General features: G+C 40.8%; 1 protein-coding gene across 1 annotated transcript in view; it reads right to left on the reverse strand.

Annotated features, from left to right (window-relative positions):
* GARRE1 (granule associated Rac and RHOG effector 1) overlaps positions 1–14,189 on the reverse strand; it is a 105,663-nt gene that overhangs the window by 67,068 nt on the left and 24,406 nt on the right. The gene's annotated exons all lie outside the window — the stretch shown is intronic.

Raw genomic sequence — 14,189 nt, forward strand, 5'->3', positions numbered from 1 at the left:
GGAGTCTGAAAGCCATGTAGTGCAACCAGTGGAGGGTTAATCAGGCCTGCAAAAGGTGGGTCTCAAGACTGCTGCTTCTGAAGTTTTAAAAAAATGTGGCCATGTTTAGAAACCGAGGTTATGAGACCATGGCAGTTTAGGGGGTGAAAATAATCTGGTCACTTTATTGTACAGATAAATAATTTATTGCCTTATCTTGAGGCCATGGAGTCGAGCAGCAAGAGGAAAAATACACAGAGCCTATTACAACACAACCGTTTACTAAGACAATGTCATGTTTGCACACAATGTAACGTATCCACTTACAGGTAAATAGAAAGTTCCCCACAGCTTTCACTATCCCAAACAATCCAATGTACAGGTGATACTCCAAAAATTTGAATATTGAGCAAAAGTTCATTTATTTTAGTAATGCAACTTAAAAGGTGAAACTAATATATGAGAGAGACTCATTACATGCTAAAACCCCAAATCTACAATCTCGGAAAATTAGAATAGTGTGAAAAGGTGCAATATTCCAGGACTCAAAGGGGGAGAGTTATCAAAACCTGCCCAGAGGAAAAGTTGCCCCTAACAACCAATCAGATTGCTTCTTTTTTTTTGCCGAGGCCTTGTTAAAATGAAAAAAAAACATCTGATTGGTTGCTATGAGCAACTGGGCAACTTTTCGATAAATCTCCCCCAATTCTCAACCTATTCTCCATAAGGACGAAAAGCCTCATAAAAAAGGTAATTGTAAATGAAGTAGGATGTTCCCAAAGTGCTGTACCAAGCACCGCACCAAGAAAAAAGAAATACGTAATGTAGCGCACACCCACAAGTTCTAGGTTATAGAAAAAGCTTATCTTTATTGCACATTCCTAAATACAAAAAGCAGACAGTACAGTTAAAATCAATTAAAAGGCCAAAAGGGCCACCTGCACAAACAGGGGGAGACCCGTAAAAAGGGGAACTCCACCCAGGGCACCTGCCTATAGAAATACCGTATATAAACAGCCTGTCACCGTGATTGTATGAACAATAAAACATCAATACATACTCAACCCCACAGCAAATAACCCTTAATACAACCTGAATGGAGGAATGACCAGGCAGGTGCCCCGCTAATACTCCACGCATTTCGTTGCCTACCGGCAACTTCCTCAGGGGCAACGGAACGCGTGGGGTCTTAGGGGGGCACCTACCTGGGCATTCCTCCACACATATACAATTTACATTATAGGCATAAATCTATTATGTTAAATGAAGGGGAATACTTTTCTTCACATAAAACTATATAGTAAAACATCCCCTCAGTATACACACACTTCCACAATGAAAAGAGGAGACATGGTGACAACTGACAATATTCCACAGAAAATCTAATGTAAAATACTTGTATAAACCTATGTTAATGATCTATTCACATGTACAGTATTTAGTGCAGATTTGACGCGCAGGATTTTCTGCTGCAGATTTCAATGTAAACTGAACACAGCTTGAAATCCTGCGCATCTAATCTGCGCAGAATACTGTACGTGTGAATAGAGTCTATAAAGGAGGTTATGACTTGACTCCATGTACAGCAATTGTCACAAAGAATTAAGAAACTGCAGCATTAATGGATATCAAGAATTACGGCAACATGTAAACAAAGATGGAATGAACAGATATAGAGTAAGTCAAAACCACACTATGAACGGAGAATAGCATAACCTCATAGACTAAAGGTAAGTACCCAAACCAATAGATTAACATTAAATCGAAGCGTGAATTCAGACCCGCTGGTTTGCAGGTTCCAAGGACATATAGCCAACATGTTTCTCTGTTTAAAAGCTTCTGTTTCATACTTCCTCACATGGGGAGGTAAACCCTCTCCAGCCCTGAAACTTTAAAGACCTTAAATATCTCCATCATGGATGTCCCAAAAATGACGACTAAGATAAGACATATTTGCATCTGGCAATGAGTACAAGTGGCTACATAAATAACGTTAGCTGTATTGCAGCTGATATAGCAATTGATAGAGGTCCCCGATACCATGGAAATGGACAGTATCGGCCCCGATACTATTATTGGTATCGGGACATCCCTAAAAAAAAAAATCGGTCCAGAAAAAACTTTGTGGAGTTGCCCATAGCAACCAATCAGATGGCTTCTTTCATTTTTCAGAGGACTCCAGAGAGCGATCTGATTGGTTGCTATGGGCAACTCAGCAACTTTTCCTCTGGACAGGTTTTGATAAATCTACTCCACTGCTCTTACAGTAAAGAATTTCTGTCTGTGATGATGGTGAAATCCTCCAGACGTAGCCTATGACCCCTTATCATGGTCATCAGCCTAGATATAAAATGATTACTAGAAAGATCTCTGCCCTGTATTTTCATATATTTATACACTGATCAAATCTCCCTTAAGACGTCTTTTCTTGGTCCTGTAATCCTCCCATCCCACCAATTATCTTTGTCACCCTCCTCTGCATCCTCTCCAGTACAGCCATGTCCCTCCTATACACAGGCACCCAAAATTGGACACAATACTCCATATGTTGGTCTGACTAATGATTCATACAGAGGTAAAACTATGTTCCTGTCCCGAGCCTTATGCCTCTCTTGATACATCCCATGACTTTATTAGCCTTGGCAACAGCTGCCAGGCACTGATCACTAAAGTTGACTTGTCAACCAATATCCCTAAATACTTTTCTGTAGAGGTTTTACCTAATGTTTTATTATTTAGCACATAACTGTACATGGAGGAGAGCTTATTTAAAATAAGAAGAACTACCACAAGAGGACATCGTTTTAAATTAGAGGGGCAAAGGTTTAAAAGTAATATCAGGAAGTATTACTTTACTGAGAGAGTAGTGGATGCATGGAATAGCCTTCCTGCAGAAGTGGTCGCTGCAAATACAGTGAAGGAGTTTAACCCGATAAAGACCATGGACGTCTATGCTCATCCAATGGCAGTTACCAAGGTATGAAGCGGTGGTCAAGTGGGGTTGATTGCCGCCCGCCCCCCCCCCCCCCCCCATCGCAGCGCGATCGCAGGGTCCACTGCTGAGGTAGCCTGAGGGGGCTATGCTGCGGTGCTCCGAATGATTCAGCCTGGCAGGGCCAAGCTTTATCAATCGAGCGCAGAGCACACTGATCAATAGGGTTCTATGGAACCATAATGATCTGTATGAGGAATCTAATGATTCCTCCTAAAAGTTTAAACACACACACACACACACACACACACACTAACCCCTTCTTTATTAAAAGTTTAAGTCACCCCCCTTTTCCCAAATTCCATGTAAAAAATATATATAAACATAATAAAAATAAACATGTGGTATCGCCGTGTGCATAAATGTCCGAACTATAAAAAATATATCGTAAATTAGACCGCACGGTCAATGGCGTATGCGCAAAAAAATTCCAAAGTCCAAAATAGAGTATTTTTGGTCACTTTTTATACCATAAAAAAAAAAAAAAAAAGTGATCAAAAAGTCTGATCAAAAATGGTACAGATTAAAACTTCAGATCACGACGCAAAAAAGGAGCCCTCATACCGCCCCGTATGCGGAAAAATAAAGTTATAGGGGTCAGAAGAGGACAATTTTAACCCCTTAACGACCAAGGACGTATATTTACGTCCTTGGCCAGCTCCCGCGATATAACGGGTCATATCGGGTCGGTCCCGGCATGCATCTGATGGCAGAACCCGGGGCTAATAGCGTGCGGCAGCGATCGCGGTGCCGCACGCTATTAACCCTTTAGACGTGGCGTTCAAAGTTGAGCACTGCGTCTAAACCGAAAGTGAAAGCTGCCCGGCTGCTCAGCGGGGCTGATCGGGACTACCGCAGTGAAAATGCGGTGTCCCGATCAGCTGGGACACGAGCAGAGGTCCTCTTACCTGCCTCCGGCGTGTCCCCTCGGCGATTGATTGCTCCAAGCCTGAGATTCTGCTTGAGCAATTGACTGCCGATAACGCTGATCATTGAAAAGCTATTGCTTTGCAGTGAACAGTGCTGGCAATCAGTGTGTGCAGTGTTATAGGTCCCTATGGGAGCTATAACACTGCAAAAAAAAAAAAAAAAAAAGTGTAAAAAAAAAAAGTTAAATGTTATTTAACCCTCTCCTTAATAAAAATTCAAATCACCCCCCTTTTCCCATAAAAAACAAAAAAAAGAACACCATGTAAATAAAAAATATAAACATGTGGTATCGCCGTGTGCGTACATGTCCGAACTATAAAAATATATAATTAATTAAACCGCACGGTCAATGGCGTACACGTAAAAAAATTCCAAAGTCCAAAATAACATTTTTGGTCGCTTTTTATATCATGAAAAAATGAATAAAAAGCGATCAATAAGTCCTATCAATACGAAAATGGTACTGATAAAAACAGACCACAGCACAAAAAAAATGAGCCCTCATACCGCCCCATATGCGGAAAAATAAAAAAGTTAAAGGGGTCAGAAGATGACAATTTTAAACGTATAAATTTTCCTGCATGTAGTTATGATTTTTTACAGAAGTACGACAAAATCAAACCTATATAAGTAGGGTATCATTTTAACCGTATGGACCTACAGAATAAAGAGAAGGTGTAATTTCTACCGAAAAATGTACTGAGTAGAAACGGAAGCCCCCAAAATTACAAAGTGGCGTATTTTCTTAAATTTCGTCGCACAATGATTTTTTTTCCCGTTTCGTCGTAGATTTTTGGGTAAAATGACTGATGTCACTGCAAAGTAGAATTGGTGGCGCAAAAAATAAGCCATAATATGGATTTTTAGGTGCAAAATTGAAAGGGTTATGATTTTTAAAAAGGTGAGGAAGAAAAAACGAAAGTGCAAAAACAGAAAAACCCGTGGTCCTTAAGGGGTTAATGTATTAATTTCCGTTCATGTAGTTATGATTTTTTCCAAAAGTACGTAAATTCAAACCTATATAAGTAGGGTTTAATCGTATGGACCTACAGAATAAAGATAAAGTGTCATTTTTACTGAAAAAAATGCACTGCATAGAAACGGAAGCCCCCAAAATTTACAAAATGGTATTTTTTCTTAAATTTTGTCGCACAATTAAGAAAATCGCTGTAGATTTTTGGGTAAAATGACTGATGTCATTACATATGGAATTTTAGGTGCAAAATTGAAAGGGTTATGATTTTTAAAAGGTAAGGAGGAAAAAATGAAAGTGCAAAAACAGAAAAACGCTTGGTCCTTAAGGGGTTAAACATGCATGGGATAAGCATAAGGCTATGCTTCATATAAGATAGGGCCATGGACTATTGATAGTATTGAGAATATTGGGCAGACTAGATGGGCTGTCACGCCCCTCCAATAGACTTGCATTGAGGGGGGCGGAGCGTGATATCACACTGGGGCAGAGCTGTGACATTACAATGCTCCGGACCCGTGATCAACAGTAATCAGACCCGGAGCGAACATGCTCCGGGGACTGATTTTAGCGGGGTGCTGCGTGCAAAATCACGGGTGTCCCCAGTGGTGGGACCCCCACAATCAGGCATCTTATCCCCTATCCTTTGGATAGGGGATAAGATGGCTTAGCGCCGGAGTACCCCTTTAAAGTCCCCTACACTGAAATGCATCAGTTCCTGTGCATTATGTACCTGTATGTTGGCGATTTTATATGTTTTTCCAATAAATGAAAAGTTTTATCAAGACCTTCAAACTGGACCTCCCTTTTTGGTTTCTACAGCTTTCACTATGGTTGGATTTTCCTGCTGGCCAAAAAATAAAAAATAAATGACCTGCTGAGCATGGCAGGACCTACGGCTAGATGAGGCCATTTAGGTAAAGCTAGTCCTATATTAGGGATTTTCTGATTATGGCTGATAGGTGACGGTCGTTATTTTAAATGACAATGCCATGTAATAGACTTACTGACTTTTTCCTGTAACCTGTGGTTCAATCTAAACTTCCATTTACGAGAGGCAGATCTGTTGCTCATCATAAACAACTTAAAAAGACATGGCTGCTTCACATAGCTACACAGTAGATAACATTTAACAAAAAAGGTAAGAGTCCATCTTAACCTATAACCCTGCTAAGTTGATCCAGAGGAAGTAAAAAAAATAAAATAAAAATAAAAAACACCTCATGAGTCAAATACATTTGCCCCAGACTACTGCTTACTCTCCTAAATCCTTCAATGTCCATAGGTAACGTGTGGTATTTCAGCTCAACCCCATTTACTTCAGTGGAGCGCAGCTACAAACCAAAATACAACCTATGGTGTGGTGCCATTTCTGGACAAATGCAGCCATCAACATATGTTCACAATGCCAACTGCCCGTGCCCTTTGTGGCTGTTATATTAATAAACATATTGCAGCACAAGAAGCCATTATACGTGTAAAGGGATAACAAGCAGAAATGACATTTTGAGCTCCTCTTTTAATTAGAAAACAATATGGTTTCCATATAATGACATTGCGCAGTTGGACATGGCTCTATTATTTCTATGATGGCTTCTCTTACTGAGTGCATTAAAGCCTGGAACAATGTAAAAGGACTGAGGCTAATCGTATTAAAGAGATTCCTGGCACAGAATATACATATTTTGGGAATGACAACATGAACAAACATTTGAGGTAGTCACACTGAGAGCCAGTATCAGGGCTGCTTCACAACACATTCTTGCACAATTGCCTTTAAAAGGCAATCACCCTAAAGCACAAAGTGGATTGAATCACAAGAACTTACAAACTAACACACAGAAAACACAAGGAGAGAGAGAGTGTGTCTGTAAAGCTGGCAATATCTTTAAAATACGGTACTTCTACCACTGATCCTCAACTTGTGGTTCTGCAGTGGTTGCCGTTGGCCGTCAGGACATGCTGCTGGGAGTTGTAGTTTTGCAGCAGCTTCAGCATTACAGGTTTGAGATCCCCAACTTAAAACCATTCTAAGAATAACCTTCTTATTATCCCCAAAAGATTTTCATTGCTTTTCTGTATACTGGATTGTATCTTATGCTAAGTTTACATTGCTGATTGCAACCCAGTCTATATAAAAAAAAAAATTATATTATATATACATACATATATATACACACACACACACACACACACACACAATCATGGCCGTAAATGTTGGCACCCCTAAAAAAAATTCTAGAAAATAGAGTATTTTTCACAGAAAAGGATTGCAGTAACATATTTTGCTATACACATGTTTATTCCCTTTGTGTGGATTGGAACTAAACAAAACAAAAAAAAAAAAAGGGAGGAAAAAAAAGCGCATTGGACATAATGTCACACCAGACTCCAAAAATGGGCTGGGCAAAATTATTGGCACCCTTCAAAATTGTGGAAAAATAAGATTGATTCAAGCATGTGATGTGCCTTTAAACTCACCTGGGGCAAGTAACAGATGTGGGCAATATAAAAATCACACGTGAAAGCAGATAAAAAGGAGAGAAGTTCACTTAGTCTTTGCATTGTGTGTCTGTGTGTGCCACACTAAGCATGGACAACAGAAAGAGCAGAAGAGAGCTGAGGACTTGAAAACCAAAATTGTGGAATATCAACAAACTCAAGGTTACAAGTCCATCTCCAGAGATCTAAATTTACCTTTGTCCACAGTGCGCAACATTATCAAGAAGTTAACAACCCATGGCACTGTAGTTATTCTCCCTGGGTGTGGATGGAAGAGAAAAATTGATGAAAGATGTAAATGCAGGATAGTCCGGATGTGGATAAACAGCCCCAAACAAGTTCCAAAAGATATTCAAACTGTTCTGCAGGCTCAGGGTGCATCAGTGTCAGCACAAACTATCCGACTACATTTTGCCAAAATGAACTTGAGTAAGCCAAAGTGCTCCTGGGAAAATATCTTGTGGACAGATGAGACCAAGATAGAGCTTTTTGGTAAAGCACATCATTCTACTGTTTACCGAAAACAGAATGAGGCCTACAAAGGAAAGAACACAGTACCTACAGTGAAATATGGTGGAGGTTAAATGATGTTTTGGGGTTGTTTTGATGCCTTGAATGTGTGCATTCCAAAGGATTTTGGGTCACACTGTACAGCCCAATGTCAGAAAACTGGGTTTGCGTCCGAGATCTTGGGTCTTCCTGATGGACAATGACCCCCAAACATACGTCAAAAAGCACCCAGAAATGGATGGCAACAAACTGCTGGAGAGTTCTGTAGTGTCTAGGATAAGTTGTGTAAGCATCAGAGAACCCCTTTAAAATTGCTGTTGGGAAAAGGCACTCCTTCCAATAAGAGACCTGGAGCAGTTTGCAAAGGAAGAGTGGTACAACATTCCCGCTGAGAGGTGTAAGAAGCTTATTGATGGTTATAGAAAGCGACTGATTTCAGTTATTTTTTCCAAAGGGTGTGCAACCAAATATTAAGTTAAGGGTGCCAATAATTTTGTCCAGACCATATTTGGAGTTTGGTGTGACATTATGTCCAATTTGCTTTTTTTCCTCCCTTTTCTAGTTTAGTTCCAATACACACAAAGGGAATAAACGTGTATAGAAAATCACGTGTTACTGCAATCCTTTTATGTGAGAAATACTTCATTTTCTTAAAAAAATTCAGGGGTACCAACATTTACAGTCATGACTGTGTGTGTGTGTGTGTGTGTGTGTGTGTGTGTGTGTGTGATATATATATATATATATATATATATATATATATATATATATATATATATATATATATATATACACAGTACAGACCAAAAGTTTGGACACACCTTCTCATTCAGAGTTTTCTTTATTTTCATGACTATGAAAATTGTAGATTCACACTGAAGGCATCAAAACTACGAATTAACAAATGTGGAATTATATACATAACAAAATAGTGTGAAAATATGTCATATTCTAGGTTCTAGCCACCTTTTGCTTTGATTACTGCTTTGCACACTCATTCTCTTGATGAGCTTCAAGAGGTAGTTACCTGAAATGGTCTTCCAACAGTCTTGAAGGAGTTCTCAGAGATGCTTAGCACTTGTTGGCCCTTTTTGCCTTCACTCTGCGGTCCAGCTCACCCCAAACCATCTCGATTGGGTTCAGGTCCAGTGACTGGAGTAGGGATCGACCGATTATCGGTATGGCCGATATTATCAGCCGATAATCACGATTTTGGGCATTATCGGTATAGGCAATTATCTTGCCGATAAGCCGATAATGCCCCGCCCCCCGGTGTCAACGGCTGTCCGGGCATGCTGGGAGTAGTAGTTTTGAAACAGCTGGAGGCACTCCTAGGCACGGTGCGGCGGGGGAAGCGGTGGTGGTGATAGGTCTCAGGACCCCCGGACAGGCAGGGGGAGAGAAGCGGGTGGCGGCTGCGGCCTATTGCACCGCAAAAGCCACTGCAGTGCATTGATTTAAAGCGCCCGCTTTAAATCAATGATCTGCAGTGGTGTCGCAGGGGGATAAACAGCCAATAACTTATACCGGAATATCGGTATAAGTTATCGGCTATCGGCCCTAACCTCCCCAGATTATCGGTATCGGTCCTAAAAAACAGATATCGGTCGATCCCTACTGTGGAGGCCTGGTCATCTGGTGCAGCACCCCATCACTCTCCTTCTTGATCAAATAGCCCTTACACAGCCTGGAGGTGTGTTTGGAGTCATTGTCCTGTTGAAAAATAAATGATGGTCCAACTAAACGCAAACCGGATGGAATGGCATGCTGCTGCAAGATGCTGTGGTAGCCATGCTGGTTCAGTATGCCTTCAATTTTGAATCAATCCCCAACAGTGTCACCAGCAAAGCACCCCCACACCATCACACCTCCTCCTTCACACCAGCACACCTGTGAAGTGAAAACCATTTCAGGTGACAACCTCTTGAAGCTCAACAAGAGAATGCAAAGAGTGTGCAAAGCAGTAATCAAAGCAAAAAGGTGGCTACTTTGAAGAACCTAGAATATGATATATTTTCAGTTGTTTCACACTATTTTGTTATGTATATAATTCCACATGTGTTAATTCATAGTTTTAATGCCTTCAATGTGAATCTACAATTTTCAATGATGAAAATAAAGAAAACTCTGAATGAGAAGGTGTGTCCAAACTTTTGGTCTGTACTGTGTGTGTGTGTGTGTGTGTGTATATATATATATATATATATATATATATATATATATATATAGATTAGTATTTATATATTTTTATTTTTGCACAGAATGGACCCTGAAACAAGTCGGAGCACAACAGACACTGCCGGGTCCCAACAGACCACATTTACTTGACTGGGGTCCATTGAGGATCTGGCAGTTTACCGGAGGGAAAAAAAAAAATGCGTATGCACTTTTTTTTTCTCCGCTAAACTCATCTTTCTGACGGAATTGCCAACTGAACTCTGAATAGCGGAGTTCAATGGCAATGTGAATGAGGCCTTAGATATGTAGCTTAATTTACAAGGAATTGTGCTGCTCAATCTCCTTAGGCAGGAAAGTGCTAGCGCTTGAGGTTTAATAACTATAGGGAGAATGTTCCTGTCATGGACAAATTAAACTAGTCAGAAGATTAAGATTATGGCTTATGTCTATGGATTATACGAGGTTCGGCTCATACAATTGGCGGTGTGAACGATTAACCTCAGACAAGTTAAAGGAGAAGTGATAAGACAATGTATGGAGATGTCCACTGGATATGTCATAATAGGTAGACTGATCACAGCATGGATGGAGATAGCTGCATATTCCATTAACATCATTCATTGGAAACATTGTCAGCACTTGGGAAATTGCTACAAAAGCAAAGAAGATCCCAATATGATGTGGTGTCCCAATGAGATGTCTTGCTATACAGAACAATGGCTATTGTAGAAGCCTGGCTGACTTATAGGATATGCTGTAACATTCTTATCAGCAATACTGGGATTCCATATATTCAAGCCCTTCCTCCTACACAGAGGCTCTCCCAGGGAATGGCAACACAGTCCCGCTTAGCAGATGGCTGCAAGGAGACAAGGAAACACTGCAAAGTTATTTTAGTGCATGTTAACATGATGGAATTTCCGAGTGGAATTCCACAAAGCGATTGGGCGGCAGCAGAGTCCCACTGATATCAATGGGATTCTGCTGCACTGTGTACATCGCAGAACTTCCGCAGCAGAGATTCCTGAGACCATAGAAAGAATAGGTATGTATATTTTTTTAGAGGAGTGCACATGGAAATGCATTGCCGTCTATGAGAAGGCGCTTTTCAGATGCAATCAGTGAAATGTCCGCACAGAGATTTTCTGTGTGGACATTACATAGTCTAAACGTAGCCTTGGGGTAAGCAATCTGGTATAATTTATTATGGTGGAAAAACCCCTCCATTACAAACCGTATTTTTAGGCTGGGCTCACACTACAGAATTTTATTGGTGAATTCCCTCTACTTCTTCATGCTAAACATCCAGCCTTCAAGCCCAATCCATATGCAGCAGTTGCTGACTCAGCACCAGGACCGCTTGGACAATTGCCATCAATAGAGATGTCACTGCATGTCTGAGCAGATTCTGCTGAAAGAATTACTTTGTCTGGAATTCAAATTTCCATGGCAGAATTTTCCAATGCAGAAATTCTGCCATGTGCACAGTGCCACAAAATTCCATTGAAAACAATGGGAGGCTGCTGCACCAGAATTCCAGGTGGAATTTTTGAACTTCTGCTATGTAAAGGCCTCATGCACAGAGATTATATGAGCGCACACAGAGTCCCCACTGGTATGCATTAGGCTGAATTCACACGCAGTATTTCACAATGTGAAGTCTAATGGCATTTTCTTTTCAATACAAATTGTTGTGGTCAGGTGCTTCTTTATGTCTACATACACAGTATGGACAGGAGGATTCGATGTCTCTCTGGCAGGTCCAGCTCATGTAAAGTTTGCATTGTATAACAGGCCAATGAGATTTATAACTGGCAGAACAAACAGCAGTCGCACAATCTTGCTGGCATTTCCTTTTGTTAGAGCTGGCTCCGTTATATATAGCTCCTGAAAATTAAAATTAGATCTCTTCTTGCCTGAAGCCTTTGCTTATGGTAACCTTTCTGTAATGAAGTTAACAGGAAAATATTAGATACATGCAAAATGTGAAACCAAGGAAAAACCAAAGAACAGCAATGTAAGGGCCTAGTACAAGACACTGCCAAACTTACGATGTCAATAGGACTTGTCAAAGCAATGCAGTATCTTAGGCCAGTGTTTCCCATCCAGGGTGCCTCAAGCTGTTGCAAAACTACAACTCCCAGCATGCCCGGACAGCCTTTGGCTGTCCGGGCATGCTGGGAGTTGTAGTTTTGCAACAGCTGGAGGCACTCTGGATGGGAAACACTGCCTTAGGCTATGTCCAAATCAGCGTTTAGGCTAGGTTCAGACTATGGAATCTCCGGGCAGAAAATTTCCGCCCGGAGATTCTGAGTTCTGCCTGCGCCGACTGAATAAGTCGGCGCTAGGACCACGCGGACACTGCAGTCTCCCATAGACTGCAATGTGTTCCGCGAGGAATTCCGCCTGAAGAAAGAGCACTGCCTTTCTTCAGGCGGAAATTTCTAAGCGGATTTACTAAGTGGATTTTCCGCTTCACAAATTCCGAAGTGTGAATTTGTGAACGAAAAACCACTCACTACACTAGAAATTTTAGCAAGCGGAATTTCTGACGGAAATTTTACGACTGAATTTCTGTCGGAAATTCCGTAGTCTGAACCTAGCCATAGAGCTCCGTTCGCTGATTCTGCTAAAATGATGGGACTTTTACTAAGGAAAAAAAAAAAAAAACCTGCATGCCAGTTTTTTCTCCACACGAAGTCTTGCAAAAATAACACTTCTAACGGAACCTCGAAAACCTCATTTAAAATCTATGAGACCTATTGAGATCCATGGATGACAACCCCTGCGGCTGTAATGGAGCTCCTAAAGGGAGATTATGTGAGGCTATATTCACATCTCGGAACAGCAGAGTCCCGTGGAATTCACTGCTGCACTGTGCACAAGGCGGAATATCCGCGCCAGATGTTTCTGCTACGATTTCTGTGCTCGGAGAAAGAATGAACCTGTTCGTTCTGTGGACTCCGCACGGAACGCATAGCAGTCTATGAGTCTGCACATTCCCCTGCGGTCTTAACACCAGCATGTCATGCCAACACCCGCAGTTTTCATTACGTCTGCACAGAGTTTTTCCGTGTGTGAACATAGGCCAAGGCAGTGATCTCAAACCTGTGTATTTCCAACAGTTACAAAACTACAACCACTAGCATGCCTGGACAGCCAAAGGTTGTAGACGCTGGTCTTATGGTCAACCAGTTTAACCATATTATGCCCTGACATGGGATATCAAATCACTCATTGGTCTTGTCTGTAACGATGTATCAGTGTAAGTAAAATCAGAATGGGAGAAAGGGTCTAGTTAATCAATTTGCTGTCAAGGACTTAAGACGTTTAACTGAAAAGGTTTGTTTATATACGGTTTTGTGGATCCCACATTGTAGTACACCAGTTACTATTCATCAGCAGTTACATAACCTGATTATACAATGATTAAGCTTCCTTTACATGAGGCTGGACATCCCCTATAATTACCCTTATAAATATTTGCAAGCATCCAAAGAATCCTCCAGACACTGCTCAAGTACCATTCAGGGTCACAGACAGGAGTTTAAGCTTTCACATCTACATTTGTGCAGACGCAATTGAAGAAACATACAGGAAGGACTCAGCTGTTTTGAACAGGTGACAACATGGTAACAACTGTGCCCAGACCATATGCCATCTGCTGAGGCCTCTTACAACAACTGGACCAACAGCATGACCAAAACCAGACCCTGCATCCAAATGAAAAAGGAGAACACACATCTATCCAATCCTCATCTGCCCTATACAGTTTTGGCTCATAAGTACTATAAATTTCTTGAAAATAAAGCTAGTCTCCGCACTACTGTGCTTGCCTAAAAAAAAAAAAAAGAATCGGATATGTTAGAAAAACTTATGAATTTACATTTGCCATTGATTAATGTTAAAAAATTAGTATAGGTCAAAAAAGTTTCAAGAAAAACTGAAAAAGTGTTTTCCATTCCAGCAAGGCATAATCTAGCCAAATATAAGCCATAGTAAAGCGTGTGTCCCAATTTTTTAAGAGCCGAGGCAAGTGCTCTCTGTCACCCAAAGTGCAAGAAAAAGTGCAAACGTGTCACACTAAAAAAAAGAAAAAAATAATTCAAAAAGGATGCGGTATAT

This window comes from Hyla sarda, chromosome 6 (assembly GCF_029499605.1).
Source record: "Hyla sarda isolate aHylSar1 chromosome 6, aHylSar1.hap1, whole genome shotgun sequence".
NCBI classification, from domain to species: Eukaryota; Metazoa; Chordata; class Amphibia; order Anura; family Hylidae; genus Hyla; species Hyla sarda.